Genomic DNA, 16,754 nt, shown 5'->3' on the forward strand with positions numbered 1-16,754 from the left:
TACGTGCCAGACTGGAAGACATTAACAAACATGCCAAAATACGGTGCAAAAATATCGTTAACATCAGCGAAAATAGTGGATACAGATCGAGAATGGGGAAGGAGGAACTATGTGGATTTGTGTGGGGCAAGAGAAAGGTCAGGATTGGCCTGGTTCAGATTTGGGGATGGACACAAGTTAAACTAAAACGGGAGGACGGGAGCGTAGAATGCCCGCTATTCGGTGAAGACGAAACGAAATTTCTCATTCTCCTGCAGTCATGCCTGCAGTGCAACGAAACAGGGGAGGCAAGACAAAAAATTGTCAGGAAAATAAATGAAACTACATTGAGAATATAATGACAACCGTTATTAGGAGGGAGAGGGGGGAGGCGCAAATAAGGAATCTGGGAACTTTCCTACACTATGTCTGAGCAAAGAGAGCAAAGAAGCTCAGTGGGGATAGCGAAAATGTGTTAAAGGGGGATACTAAATAAATAAATCAATCTAAGAAAATTTAGGAATTGTTTAGAGTGAAAGAATGGAAATGAAAGACGATGTTTTGTGAACCCCCCAGCAGTATGAATGTGGAAGTAGACTGAGAGGAACTGTAACTCCTGTAAGTGTCGCACAAAGCCTCCATGAGATAATTGTTTAAAGTCATGTAAATCGTATGTTGGTCGCCTCGCTTCCACGATTTTCATTTCTACACTTTAATCTGGAAAATTTGGTTCTTGGTCTGGATCTTTGGAAAAGTTAGGACATTTTTGTTTCTATGAAATTATAGACACCATGGACATTATGTAAAAACATACATATATCGGTTTATATTTGTAACAAAACTTCAGAAACATATAATTATCTGTCTAGATGCACAACCTTGCGTATTTACTTTTAGAATTTGAAGCAAAAGAATGGTGAGGGATTGTATCGGTTAATTCCTCCTCCTTTATCAGCGGAGGAGCCACTTGTACTTCAAGTCTGGAACTTAGAAAATGGAAGCGCTATGAACTGTTGGTGTTATTTCAGTTTTCCAAGCACTCCGATATTCTCGTCAGTTCTCTTTCGTTTCTGGCATTACGGGATGCGAAATGCATGTGCGTACAACGCTGGTGCACGAGTACGAAGTTGTCAGAGTTCACGGTTTTAGTGCGTGTGCCACGTTCGTTCATTGACTCGCCCGCTACAACCCGAAGTGACTGACCTTCGCGTTCGGCTCCGGTCGGCTTTACCCGACTCGCTCCGAGGCTGAGCGTGGCCCCGCCCCTCAAGTCGGGAGACAGCGAGCGAACCCGTCGTGTATTTTCCTTCATTCCAAGCTAGACACGTAAGCAGCGAGTGTGCGTAAGGCAATGGTGCAGTTGTGATGTTCAAGTAATCTTGTTATTATTATTTTTTTTAAATGCCGAAATGCAAGTGAGTTTTACATTGACAGTGCTGGTGATTTAACAGTGAAGTTCATCGGGACAATTACTTCTTTCGCTCGCTTGTGTTGGTGTGACATTTCAACGTCGAAGTGTTCTGTAGTGCTGTTTGTTTCGTGTGGGAAATTTCCGTGTTGACAGGTTACATGTGTCTTTACTTCAGTGTTGGATCCAGATCATGTAAGTTTGTGAAAACCTAACCTTTCGATTATTTCTTTTGTTTTGTGATCTCCCGTGGGTGTAAGAAGTGTGTACGAATGATTTTTCAGGGATGTCTGGTAAACGTATTAAGTCTGGGCCTGTCTGAAATGCTGTACAGATGTGTAAGTGTTTGAGAGATCAGTCGTAAAAAAAAAGTGTGGGTGTTGGAGGCTGTGTGTGGGCGATGAATGTCCGGTGTTTAACAAGAGTGGTGTTGTTCCGTCAGAGCAACATTTTTGTGTTTTGTTATTTATATTTGATGTAGTAGTTTCTAAGAGAAAACCGAGTGTTTTCACTATGTAAATCACTGTATAATGTGTCATATGCCAACTTCGCAGCTTTTTGTGTTCAAAACCATACACAAAACCGAAAAATTTTGTTTCGTGCAATCTAGACACTTGCTTAGATCTAGAAACTTGTAGAATACCCTTGCACCTGTTCTGGTATCCATACGCACAGCTTGAAGCACTATGAAAACAAACGTAAACGTGCGTTATTGAATCAAGTTTTGTTCACTTGCACAGAGATTTTGTTGCCAGTTTTAATTACTTTTCTACAGGCATAGTTTACAAATGTTGTTTGTAAATCACCAGTAGCTGTTTATTCATGTTGAATGAGATATAGTAGTGTACATAAACATCACTATCGTTATTCTAATTAATTTTCTCCTACATCTTACTTTTTAAAAAATGAAAATCATTCTGGTGTCGATGCTTCGTTGGCATTTTCTTGGACCTCACAGTGAGAATACGAAAGGAAATAATGGACAATTTTCGTGGTAATACTTATACATCGTTCTGTACTTATTTTGAACAGACCTCGGAACGACAGTCATACTTCTTTTCATGTTAACAACCCTGCAACAGTTTACAACACGTGGATCTGAATGGACATGCTGAATATTACACCAGTAATTTTTTACACGTATATTTTTCCAATTGTTTGGGGAGGGGAACTTTTCCCCCCGCAGACGATGCCCTTGAGTTACAAACTGCATCGAAATGAAGATTGGGCGTAGTCACTTTTTTTCATAACCTGCAGTTTGAACAAACTTACAGAGAACAAAAGTTGGTTGGAATTACAGCCGTTATAACTGGTCTAGAAAAGGCAGACAGAAGAGCTTTCTTGAACAGCCCCCCCCCCCCCTTTCTCTTTGTCAGGGTACAATCTTCTGTTTGCATGCATACCTAGAGAGGACTTTGGTATAGATTTATAAATACAGTTTTGTTGAAGAAGCCATGATTACCCTTGAGGGTTCATGATATATTACACTCTTATTGAAATTGGTGTGTATTTAGGACCATGTTAGTTTTTGTAATAACTTTATTGTGTATAAATTCAATCGTAGTATACTAATTGCAGATAAATTATTAGCGAGGTGAAGAATAAATACCAGTCACTCTTTGGATAAAAATATACATCCAATACAATTTTCCGAATGCTTGAGATATTCATTAATTCAGTTTGCAGAATGGTGTCATATTAGCATATGATAAATATTTTAACTACTACCCAGATGGCATTGTTGGCCAAGGGGCACATCCTGTGTACTTTGGGAATGTTAGACTTCTCTCTATCCTGTCTGAGACGGCGATCGTGGATAAAATGTCATTCAAATAGCTGAACAATAAATCGCCATCCCATGTCAATGAACTAGGGTGTCCTTGAAAGAAGTGATTTCATTTAATGAGGTTATTGAAGCAGCAGGAAAACCTATAACATTATGTGTGTATACGTTGTCAATCAAGTATTTTTTATTTTTTTTTAAGTGCCATTTTGACCTGATGTTGATGCTAGGTCGCAAAATCTTGCACAATTTTAATGCAGGCAAATGGAGTATTTGGTAATGAAGACATTACGTAATTTGATGTACGTTCCTTGGCCAACCATTCTGTTCGATTACATCACACGGCTTTCCCACCTCGCCTGTGACGATGAGGATGACTTGGTGAACACGCAGAAAGTCTTGCTCTCTATTGAAGGTCAGGACACTATTCTCCATCCACTGTAAAAACGAAGTCAATGTAAACAAAACGTGACTTTCGTGTGTGTTAGTTCTGGTGTTTTTTTTTTTTTTTGGCCAAGGAATACATTCGTGGAAAAAATACAGGTCATATGTACGAGGTCAACAACTATGGCTTTATCACATACACTATATTCCTACGCACAAGATTCCTGCACATCTGCCATCAGAACAACCAGTAGGATTTGTCAGAAGCCACGTGTTTATAAGCAGAAAGATTTAGGTAAGATTGTCTAAAATATACATTTTTATAGGTATGGGCTTTCGCAATATTTTTTCCAGGGAGGGGAAAGACTGGTATTTTTTTTTTCCAAGGGCACATTTTAATTCATAATAGTGTTGACCCCTCAAAAAACACTACTTCAGTCTGATTTTATCATATTCCTGCATCACCCTCCTAATAATTAGCATAAATTATGACCGAAATGAAAGTATATGTGTGAAATACATAATTTTGGATTTGACATTCATTTTTCGAGTGGCCGTGCCCCTTTTCCCTCCTTGACGTCCATGTTTATAGGTACTATAAAAACGAGTTTTCAGGCTCATGAAAGTGGTCAGTTTAAAGCATCTACCCGTATGATTTGCTACAAAGGAATTCAAAAGGCAAATAGGCAAAGCTCTGTATCCTATACAATCTCGTGTATGCTTGCTTTATTATTATTGCTTAGGTGTTTTCGTGCTGACGCATCTAGTTTTGACATTGTCTATCGGTCACATAGTCCTGAGGATTTTGTAAAATGAGTAAGGTGTGTGCACTGGCGGATGTAGCACGGGGCACGTTCCCCTCACAAAAATTATTAATAAGTATTATGAAATGGTTTTGAGCATTATATTACAAGAACAAAAAAAATATATTTGAGCAATCCTTTTCAGATAGTAGAATAATAAAACAAGGTTTAGCGCAAATACATTAATCGGGAATAGATTTACTGCACACTTAACTAAGTCGACACCGGAAAGCCAATACAGAGCTTGCTTGATACTAGACAATAGTGTTAACTGGTAGACACAAAGTAAGAGCATTCTAGGTGAAATATATATTTACGATGTTTGTGATAGCTTCTCCTTACCAAATATATCTCAAACTTACCTATTTCTTTGCCGGGCCCCGTGGTTATCACATCGCGCTACGACGCCAGGGGTCCCGGGTGCGAATCCCGGCCTAGACATGGATGTTTGTGAGTGTCCATTCATCATATCATCACTCATCCCCATCTTCGCAAGTTAGCCAAAAGTGGCACAAGAAGCGAAGTGAAATAAAGCGAATGAATGAATCAATCAATTACCTATTTCTTTCTGTAATCACTTAATACAAATAACGTAGAAGGACTTGCATTTCACGAAAATCTACTAATCTTTAAATCAAAGGGTCCTGGGTTCGTTTCCTGGTGGAGATTCATTGAACAGTTGTCCACTTTGAAGGTCCAGCCGCGATCAGTTAATCCAATCACCGGACCTAAAAGGAACCCTTGAAATTGTCTGCATGTGAATGTAATGTACCGTATTTGCCGGCGCATAAGACACATTTTTTTTTTTTTTTTTTTAGGAAAAAGCTTTATCACTAAATTTATAACTAATTTACAGTATTTCAAATATAAAGTAATACGTAGGTCTACTTTCAACGAATAACTTACCTGATCTATCTAGTAAAGAATACATTTTAATCTTCTTCGTCACACACCGCACTGAACCCAGAAAGAAATCGTCTCGGTACAGAGAAAATTTCCAGAAATAAAGCTAATCAAAAACTGAATAGGCGTGGAAGACGACGCACCCTGTATTGCAGATATATTTTTAGAAGAAAATACGGTATATGATTCGGATTGTTTTTAATATCTAGAGAAACCTACACGCTATATTTCCATTGTTACCTCGTATATGCTTACAGCCTCTCACAAAATAAAAAAAAAAATGTAGATCCGCCTATGGGTGGGTGTGTGTGTGTGTGTTGCCCTGAAGTGGTGAACATCACAAGCGTTTGTAGCATTATATCCATGCAGATATCATTTCTCCGTGCTCTAAATTTAGAGGGACTAAGGTCACACGAGCAATGCACATTGCATTGAGAAAGCGGGCCGCTCGTGGATAACCTATGCATCCCGTGACCTCCTTCCATGGTGACTGTAGGGCAGAGCCTCGACGTCGCATGGGAACCGGCCAATACACTATGATCGGGGTGTTGGCGAAACAAGTTGCACTTCGAATATGTCGTTGGCATATTGTGGGCAAAATATGAGGCAATGCCTTCGTTATAATTTGGGTTTTGATTTTGTGGCTTTGCATATCTTTATGAAAAAAGAAAACTCGATAGGGTACACGTATGTATATTTGGGCATATTTTAGTCCTTTTGTCCATATTCGGCATATTTTCGAAAATGATTGTTTTTGTTTTTACATCTTGTGTTAGTTGATGTAGATAAATTTTTCCTAGGTATAAAGCTTTGTTGGCTGACAATACAGTTAAAAATTGGCACAAAGTAGATATTGTACAGTCACGAACATTTCTGGGTTGTAATGATGGCATTGAAAGTCAATAACGTTGTTACAATGTAGAAGTGTCCGTGACTGTACATTGAAACTTAGGGCTTATAAAGTGAACTAACACTAAGTATGCGAAAATAATTCACTATTTGGTTTTGCTGCTTATAATAAATAGGCTTACGCACTTTCAAATGAAATGTTTCAAGTTATTTTATTGTGCATATTTTGGTGATTTTTTTAGGCTGTAAAAATCCTGGTCCTATATATTAAAGTCTCCAGGCTGGCACTCCCCTTCTTCCCCGCGCAAGACTACTTGACGCCAAATAATCCACATCCAGAAGTAAGGCCGGGGTTCGAATCTGGGACCGTGCGAAAACTAGCAATTGCTTTTGCTGGAAATACTGCCTCTTGCTAATATTCCCGATTCTGAAAGGTCGCATCTGTTTAGAATACCCTCTTCGAGCATTCGGTGCAGCGTTTCAGGCAAGACAATATTTCTAAGAAAAGACAAAAAAAAAAAAAAAATAGCAACAACATTATAATGTCTATGAATCGTGTGGTTCGCTCTGTTTTAGACCTCATTAAGTCGTGGCCGGGACTTGAACCCAGAATATTTCGATTAGAAATCGTGATTCGAACACTCGACACGCCCAGAGGAACGCTGAGAATGGTCTACGGTGGTTGCTCATCGTCGCCATTAGCTTAAAGTGTGGACAGGGGACGTGAAAATAACAAAAATGTTGAAATCTTTGTGATTAGTTTACTGTGGCTGTAGAATTGTTCATCTGGGAAGGGATGTAAGATCGTTTTCAAGGATGTAATTTAGCTCCCAAATTACCATGAATTGAGTTTTTGCTTAAACAAACAAACATGAAAAAGTGGAAAATGGTGGATAAATTGCCGATTATACAGTATGTCCCAAAATAGTGTTTACACAGTCTGAACGTTAATAACATAAACACTAATATACTAGCACCAAAATTTCTGAAATATCGTAAAATATGCTAGCTACAAACTTCCCCTTTACTTAAGCTAACGACACTAACACCACTGCCCCATGCCAAGGGTTTCAAATGCAGTGGTGAATTTATAACAGTAAGTATGAACCTTTTTTGGTATCACATGCTTTATAAAGTTATAGATGTTCAAAATGACCGCCATTTGCCCATTGACAGCAATACATTGTATGCAAAGCTGAGCAGATCGGCAAACAGTAGCATGGGCTTCGGGAGGGGGGGGGGGGTCGAACGGGTCGCTGGACCCCTGAAAATTGACATTGTTCATGTAAAGATACAAGAAAGCCGAAAGTTTGTTACTCTTATTGTAAAGAACAGAAATCAAGTTAACTTAGTTAGTATTCGAACAGAATAATCAAAGTATAAATGTATTGACTGAAAAATACAGGAACACGGTTATATTCTACCATTTCATCCAAAGAACAAGTGGTTTCACAGTTTTCAAAATTCTAATAATGACAGTTGTAGGTGAGAAGTCACACAACACACTTTATATAAAAAATAATCCCCCTAACATTTAAAGCCTTCTCTTGAACGAGTCGTGCAAAGGTTAATATCAAAATGCATTCTGCATAAAATGCAAAAGAAATAATGGAAAATAGTTGTGCTGGTAATTCACTCGTTTAGTGGATCGAGTCGCTCCTTTTATATAGCAATAATAATAATTATTATTATTTTTAATGAAATTTATTTTTGTTAGTAATAACTTATTATTGTGTAACAACTTTTATAACCGTGGTAATAATACTTATTATTTATCTACTATTCAATTTTTATCATTTGCCGGACTCCCGCTGCAAAAATTTCTTCGACGCCCATCACAGTATGGTTTCCACGGGACAAAAGGCAAAGGTAGTCGTCTCAATCACATGCCTCATGTCTCAGTGTGGGTGGCGTCATGGTGTACACAGTTCCGCACAGGTAGAAATATATGATGTTAAATCAGTACGTTTCCGAAAGAATAATTGCTCACCTGTGCCATTTTTGTGTACACTAATGTTTACCGCCTGGTGGCTGTGACGGAACTAAAATCAACAGATTGCGTAACACTCGCCACAAGAAGTCCAGTGAAGTACTGTAATGTACTGTAGCTTCTCCGTGCCTTCACGATGCTGAGTGTATACATAATGATCAGAGACTCGAACCAAAAATTCAGTGAACAGAAAAGATGAAGCGATCAGTTTTCCTGCAAGTCGAAACAATTTTTCCTCAGCTTAACTGAAATGACACGACCGAGAGAACCCACCCGCCGTCAAGCACATGTAACGAATGAATCGTGATCCAGTACTAGGTACACGCAATATCCCGAAACATAATTACTTGTAATAACATATTAGTTTACGCGACGCGGTGACCGTTTTATAGTCGAACGATTTAATTGGCGCTTTTTACGTATTACTTGCTTTCCAGGTTCAAGGATGTAAAAGAGAACCATAAAAATTAAGATAATGACCATGTAGAAATTCCTCTTCCTACTTAACGGACGAAGAAATTACTAACAGTATAAATACGTTTTGCAGCTGGAGTTAAATTACTCATTATCTCATGCGTTTGTCTCGTGGTTAACGGGAGTTTATTTTTTGTGTCCTTGTGTAACGTTGCACGATTTCGCATTAGCATGTGATGTACGGTTTGCTTTATGGTCGTGTTAGTTGCGTTATGAGCGTATTTGTTGTTCGAGCTGCCAGGTAAATGAGGATACGGAATGGCACTTCGGGCGTTATGACATCGTGTTCGCATGACAGGCACTGCAAAAACTTACACTAAGTGGCCTTATTAGCTGATAAGTGTTGTCTCATGTCCACAGTTTATGCGGATTTAGACGCGGAACTAATGCTATAAGATGGTGGCGCTGCGCCAAGAAGGAATATGTGCTCATATGTGTTCAAGATGCGCAAAAGGGCTAAAAGCAGCAAGTGGGCGGAGCATTCTTCACAACGACAGATAGAAGGTGCGCGTTAGTGTGCGTTCTAGCCGACTGCACATGCGCAGAACATTGTGAGAAGAACCTTGTATGCACTGTAAGATGAATGACTCGCAAGGAATGTTGAGAGAGTAAAGTGTTTGTATTAGTGTCTAGGTTCTTGTTTGTTCAGAGTAGCTTTTCCGAAGCACTCGCAGCAGAAGTTACATACACATCGTGACTCTGTGAAAGTTCTTATTCCATCGTGCGACACACAAGCCTGTGGCAACACTCGATTACGAGAATTTTAAATTGCTTTTACATGTAGGTTTGGGAAGATCAACCCAGTTTCGTCTCCTTGTACTTCTATGCTGGCTGTGAGTTCAGATGCCAGAGCCTCCCTCGCTAGTCTAACACATGCAGTCCAGGATGCATTAATATATAAGGCAAGTCTAATGCTCTTGTTAAATACATCTTCAGTTTTCATCTTAACTGACCTCTTGGTAGGAGTTTTTCATTAAATAAATATTTATTTTCTGAATTGCTAATTTTCAACTTTACTTAAGCAGGGTTCATAAAGGTTAAGAAAAGAAAGGTAAACAAAAAGTTATGAAAAACACAAGAATTTTGGATTAGTTATTTTGCTAGACACCCTTTTGTAGTTTACATTATTTACGTCTTCAAGCATACCAACATAATTTTTCTCTTTAGTTACTTTTGTATTCGTATTTTTCACACTTCACGTCGCTTTTTCTGTCACTATACTGAACGCAACTCGAACTGGCGGCTGGGAGACAGCGAATCAGCGATCAGTTGAATTTTCTTCGACTCAGATCGGGCATTTTCGAGTTACAAGGTACCGAACGTTGTTCGCGGAACGAAACAAATGAATGAGCGTTGGATGCACCACATATTGCCAAACGTACTGTAAAGCGAGGAAGAGTCTTGTCGGGCAACGGAATTGTCAGCAGCAAAAATCAGCGGGGGTTAATGCTACAACTGCACACGTGGTCCTGAACGATGAAGTTTCCGGAAGGACCACCCACAGGTTGGAATGCAGGCGAACACACAGTCATATAAAGACAATTGGCAAACACTGAAGTACGCTTGGCAACGTTGCTTCGGGAAAGCGATGTGATCCCTTCAGCTTTTACTTCGCAACAGGTTATTGACACGCATCGGACCACACGCCCCCGAGCCCGACCCTGTGGCCGAGTGGTTAGCACATCGCGCTGCGACGCCAAGGGTCCCGGGTTCGAATCCCGGTCGGGCTTGGTTGTTTGTGAATGTCCATTCATCAATTTCATCATTTCATCACTCATCCCCATCTTCGCAAATTAGCCAAGAGGCACAAAACGCGAAGTAAAATAAACTAAAATCAAATCAAATCAAATCACACGCCCCCGAAAATGATTGGGGGATAGAAAGGGCCAGAAATAGCCTTGAAGGTCAGCCGCCAGTTGGAATTGCGTTAAGTATATTCGAGGCGGTGATGAACATATACCCAGGCCATAATTGGAACCTTCCGTGGTGAGGTTGAGTCGTTTGTGTGCTCGGACTTGACGTCTCCGTGGCGCAGTGGTTATCACAACGCGTTACGGCGCGAGGGGTCTCGAGTTCGAATCCCAGCCTGGGCATGGGTGTTATTTCAGCGTGTCCCTTCATCAATTTAATCGTATCATCACTCATCCTTTTCTTCGCGATTAGCTAAAAGTGGCAGTGAAACAAACCAAGTCGATCTTTCTTCAACTTCTTAGAACGGTATATTCCAACCATCTATTTAACTGCTGGCATGGAAACATTCATAAACAAGGAATTGCAGCACCACTCTATACCGGGAATCTATGGAGCGAGCGAACGGAAACATGTTTCTGCGCAAGTAGTGACTCGTGAGAGGGGAAGTGAAAGCTCGCAGTCTCCCCTTTTGTACCGATATGCGCGGCCTTGCTCCACAGATTCCCGAGACATGGTATATTCTGCGACAGCATTGCTTCTAGTCTAGTCCAGTGCTTTATTTACTCCCTACATACTCGTTCTCAATCGTGGTGTAGATATCGAACTGAATATAGCTAACCCAACATTTACATCCTCTTAAAATTCGCTAATCGAAGAATGGTATCAAAAATAAAGAGCCATCTACCGGTCAATATTTCATATGGAAATTCCATTGAGAACGAGATAGTGTATGCGACAGCGACAAATAGCGGCGAAAATATCTTTTAGGACAAAGTGCACGTCGCAACCGTGACAGGTGACAAGCGACCAATGAATGACCACAAATACGAAAAAAAATACAAATCCCTCTCAGCACTGACAGTGCCTGTTTCTGAAAACAAATGGCCAGGGAGTAACAAAATCGCTCGCCACTCCTCATAAATGGAGTGTTACGTCGTCGTTGCCTGAATTTTGACAGTTCAGACTGTATTTTTTTCACCAGCACAGAATATTAAGCTCCGTGCACGATCATGCAACTGTGTGATAATGTAAGTTGGTAATTTGCAGGAACGTAGTTTCTATAAACAGGAGACCGTTCCGATTTCTTCACTTTAAATTTTGTCTCATAAGGTTACTATTCTTAAAGACTGCAAATAGTGTTGCCCACGGGACGAGACGGGACAGGATTTTAAAAATTCGAGACGAGACGAGATTGACCATGTGACATAAGGCAAACGAATATTTTCGAGACGAGACAGCATTTCCACGATACTCCACGAGACGATACAGGCCAAAGTCTCGTCTCGTGGGCAACACTAGCTGCAAAAATCTCATTTGTTAATAATTTATTCTAGTTTTATCATGTTGACCAAGTGCCCACCATTCGCTACCAAGCATATAGAAGAGTCGGTTTTGAAATTATCTTAGCTACGGTATCTAATTTCAATTTATTTTCTCAATGTTTTCCAAAATTCCATTTCATCTGTTATATTTTAGCATCTTTTTGATGTTCGAACTCTGAAATATGGCTTCCCAAATTTTCAATTATTCTATCCTTTTTTACTGTTTTCACTGTAGGATTTTTTTTACCATTTATTGCCATTGACTTTGTTTTATCCTCTTAAATTTTCATGTAATTTGTAAAAATTGTTTGAAGTTTGAAAACAGATCTTGTAGATCATTTGCACTCACTGCCATCATTATCTGGTCGTCTGCAAATTTTCTACGTTTATTTTAGGAAAAGGTATTACATTCTGCGACTTCCTACCGCTGATTTTGAACACCGTAGCCACTAATCTGAAGGGTCAAAGGATTTCTGCCAATTTGAAAAGGAAGATGAAACATTCACTGATGATGAAAGTAAGGTCATCTGTCGTTCGGTTCCTACTGGATTCATGAAAGAGCACAGTAATGAGGCGATCTTTTTTGTGTGTTTGATTTTCTCTCCAACAGATGACATTTCAATCGGAAGAACGAACTCTTTCGTTTTGCTGCCCCTGCTGGAGTTCAGTGGCGACCGTTCGCTCGCAAGAAAACTTCTCCACTGATTTGTTGCTTTGAAGCGCCAGAAGAACATAGACTCCGAATCTGTCACAGGTAAAGGTAAATGTACCCCTGTGCATGTGCACAGATGCCATGAAGGCATATGGGGTGATGTGGAAGTAGAGCTCCACATATTCTTGATCTCGACCATAGTTAAGATGGTGTGATTAGATTCACGCCCGGCCACCTTTATCCCCCACGGCTGGGCTGCCCCAGGTACCCATTGTGATTCATACGAGGCTGGGTAGGCCTCAGAGCCACGCAGAATCGGGGAAATGACTTGAAACATTCTTGTCATTCTTGACAGTCTTGACAGAGCAGAGACTCAGGGTCGAGTGCTGATCGAACATACATTTCCGTTTATTTATTTTGTGATTATCCTAACAAATAACGTTTATGTTGCATGGTCAATTTGGCACCCCGGTCGCGTGCCCAGCTACCCCTTTGGGCCGGTTGTGCTGTCACAAGTGCCAGTGAGTGAGTGACCTGTAAGCCTTAAGGTATTTTTGTGGCAATATTTGGTAATTAAAATAATTTCCACTTTTTTTTTCTGGAATCAACTTCTCGATGAGAGATGCATTATCTAAAAATGTTTCTTCTATTTTCTGCCACTTTTGTCTAATCTCGAAGATGGGGATGAGTGATGATACGATTAATTGATGACACTCACAAAGAACACCCATGCCGGGATTTGAACCCGGCTGACCCCCAGCGTCGCAGCGACCTGTGCTAACCACTCCACCACGGAGGTCGATTCATTCAGTTATTTTTGTTTGTTTATTGCGAGCAAACCAACTTTATTCTCATTAATAACAAGTGCAGTTTAATACGTAAAACTGGCTATTGGAATGAAAAAAAGGTTTGAAACTGAAGCGACACAAGCCACGTGAGAAGGTAAAGGTAGGCAACGGAAGGTAAAGGTAGGCAACGATCCCCGTGCATATAGCGCCGTGCCATGAAGGCACGTTTTAGGGGATGTGGAGATAGGACCATAAATCGATATCGGCCATTTTGGAGGTGATGTGATCAGCACCACGCTGCGGCCGCCTTAACCCCCCACCCCCGGGTTTCCCATCAGGTACCCATTGATTTGATTCTGGGTGAGCCCCATAGTCGCTTTATGTGGACAAGGCCGGAAAAATTCCAACCAACCAAAAACATTTCATTCCGCAATGGCATAAACATCCCCACAAGCCTGCGTGATTGGTAAAATCTCCCTTAGAACACCACAAAAATGGTCTGTATTAATGAAAAAAAATTCCGGAAGAGTCAGGGAGTTGTCGCGTCAGCAATCAATCGCGCAGTCATTCCACGTGAAGCAATGTGTTGCCAGCGTTTCTCCAAACTTGGAAGAAACGAGGAAGGTGCCCGTTACTTCCCATACGACGCCAGTCTGTTGCTGCGCCTCTTTGATATCTCTGCTTAAGTATGGAGGAGATGTACTCGTCTAACGGGATGTGGGATTTCGAAAGAGTGGCCTAGGCTCTAATTTCAGATGACGTTTCACCTCTGGTATGTCTGTGCTCGTCGAGGACTTTGACGCATGCGATAGGTGAACGGAGACAAGCTCTCAGGTGAGAGTGTGTGCGTGGTTACTGCGCATTTGAATCTTCAATCTAAAGATCGCTGTTAAAATCACCAGCATGTTGCAGTGAACCTAGAAGATGATAATGAGCATATAGTTTTGTGACCCATTGCATCCGCAAATATGTGAACGGTTGATGCAGATGTAACCATCGCCACGAAACGACTGGCTTGAACAATCAGTGTTGATTGCTGATTTCCTTTAATGCATCTTCTTGATGCTAAATGACTTACAGTTTAGGGAAGAATGGAGTTTGTTTGCCGATCTCCGTGCTGGAGTGGTTAGCACAGCGTGGCCAGGGATCCCGGGTTCTAATCCCGGCCTTCGCATGGGTGTTCTTTATGAATGTTCCTTCATCAATTTCATACTAACATCACCAATCCTCAATTTAGCGATTTGCTAAAAGTGGATTTCTGCCAAGTAAAATAAAATAAACCAAATGAATATTTTTTTTCTGTTTACGATGTAATCTCAACCGATGATCGTTCACTGCTATTCATTGGCTCACCTGTATGAATCCACCTTGCACGTACTAGAATCTCTGTAGGTAGGGCTTCAGCGAGTGACTGTCTGTGAAGACCCCCTCACCTGCATCAAAGCGTCAGCTTGTAAAAAGACCCTTAGAAATACTCGAACAAGGTAACACTGCGCAGAACAGTGTTGTGTGAAAGTGACGTCAGCAGTGGGATTGACGAATCGAATGAAAAATGGAAAGAATTGGGCAACGATGAAAATATTCGATGAAGGAAAACCTCATTCTGCCGCATCGGCTATGCACTCTTGAAAAGCCAACACTTGAATCATTCCTATTTGGACCTTCGAGGTGCAACTTCGTAGAGGAGCAACATATTTCAGAAACGACGGTGATGTAGAACTCTTGTTGCCGGGTGGCAGGTAACCTACAGAAGCGTTAAAATTCTGGGAAAGTTTTGTCCTTTGGCAACAGAAACCTAGCGTTTGGCAAAACATTTTGACCACACCTCGTATTACCTCAAGATTTCCTAAACTCAACGTCACTTGGAGACAAGCCACCACCTCTTCGCGGATCCGTGTGTGAACCGACCTTGCCGTGTGCCCTCCGTGATTGGCTGCTGCGTCAGCGCCCTGTCTGTGTTGCATGGAATGTTGGGTGTGATTCTTTTCCTTGGCATGCCTTGCGCGCTGGTCCCGTTCCACGACGAGGCTTGAATATTTACTCCTTCAGGCCCGTGGTCCATGTGCGATGGCCAGCTGATGCTGTTGATGGAGCATTTCTTGGATGCCTTTCAGATATATATTATCTTGCAGGGATCTTCGATTATTCGAGCTAATGTTGTGAATATACCTTTATCGACTTTTTTTATTATTATTATTATAGTGATCATGTTCAACTTAAAGGTTATCTGCAGGGATAACCTCCGCATCGAAGATTTTGGGTTCGAGTCCGACCTGGCATGGGTACTCTTTTTCGTATGTCGCTTGATCTTCGATCGTCCCGTCGTGATTGGCCCAATGGGACATAACACCCCTTATAATCAATGCCGGATCTAGTACATGGTGGTTTCGATTTACACTAAACTGTAGGCCCAGTTCCAATTAGCCTATATGTGCAATAAAGTGAGTTTACAATTCATATCTCAAAACTAATGAGGCATAATAATAAACCTTAACATCTGGATTCAGTTGAATGATATTGGCAGATGTATTTTATTTTCATTTATCACATTCATGAACTTTATTCTTCCGTATCATATTCACACTTTCAACATATTTTGAAGAATGGCGTTCTTCAAACCTTCCTGTACTTTTGGTTTAGTCTTTGGAAGCATTTTTTTTTGGTACGAGACTTTTTTTTATATATATAGAACTTCCGATTAGTTCTTTATTCTTATTTTTGTAGTGAAGTTAAGGAGAGAGGCTCCAAAATTTAAATTCCAGGATCTTCTTAATTTGTATGAGTTGGTTACGATTCCCTCCTTTTTTTGTTACCGTAAAAAAAAAACAATAAGCAAGGGACCCAGGAAAAAAAACCTTGCCTAAATAGCTAATACGCCCGTGATCTGTAGCTTCGGAAAATATGCTAAATGAAAATAATCTTCCGTCGCCTATCTTCGAAGGATATTTATCTGGTGCTATTATGTCAGTGGCCTTTCCTCTCCAGGTTGACAGTGTTGCTAATTTTTCTGTCTTATTTATATTGTCAGTAAAGTGCACCTGATTTTTTTAATAATCACAAATGGTAATCTGTTAATCAGAATTTAACCTCTGTTAGATGCTAATAGACTCGGGCATTTTGTCTCTCATATTAGTTTAGTTTAGTACATCCGGATCAGAAGACTGGATTAATTGTGTAAGCGATGTATGGACTTTTTCACGCACATTGACGCCTCGTTTTGACGCTACAATCCCTCGAAAAAATCCCATTAGGTTTACAATTACGGGGAACCAAACGAAATATGACATATATAAATAATGAAGTATAGATATCCCGTTTGGGAAAGTGACCCTCATCCCCCCCCCCCCCCACTGGTAACTGCAATGTTGCAGGCCAACGAGGTCTGGCGCCAGGAGTCTGTGGAGTCGTTTTCCTGTGTTTGTCATTATGTGTGTTTACAGCCTCGGCTTTTAACTAGAGTATGAGGATTTTATCCTCGGAGACAGTCGAGTTTCAGTTCTTGGTAAGT

At 40.6% G+C, this 16,754-nt stretch overlaps 1 protein-coding gene across 3 annotated transcripts in view; it reads left to right on the forward strand.

Annotated features, from left to right (window-relative positions):
• The window catches only part of mtgo (miles to go), a 596,892-nt gene that overhangs the window by 350,182 nt on the left and 229,956 nt on the right, over positions 1-16,754 (forward strand). The window contains exon 1 of one of the 3 annotated variants that reach the window (XM_083118290.1): positions 1,303-1,582. The exons of the other annotated variants lie outside the window; for them this stretch is intronic. The gene's annotated coding sequence lies outside the window, so the exon portion shown is untranslated. Of the gene's footprint in view, positions 1-1,302; positions 1,583-16,754 lie in introns of those variants that run through there. 3 annotated transcript variants of the gene reach the window in all.

Source organism: Lepisma saccharinum, chromosome 3, assembly GCF_977018435.1.
Source record: "Lepisma saccharinum chromosome 3, izLepSacc3.1, whole genome shotgun sequence".
In the NCBI taxonomy this organism is placed as follows: Eukaryota; Metazoa; Arthropoda; class Insecta; order Zygentoma; family Lepismatidae; genus Lepisma; species Lepisma saccharinum.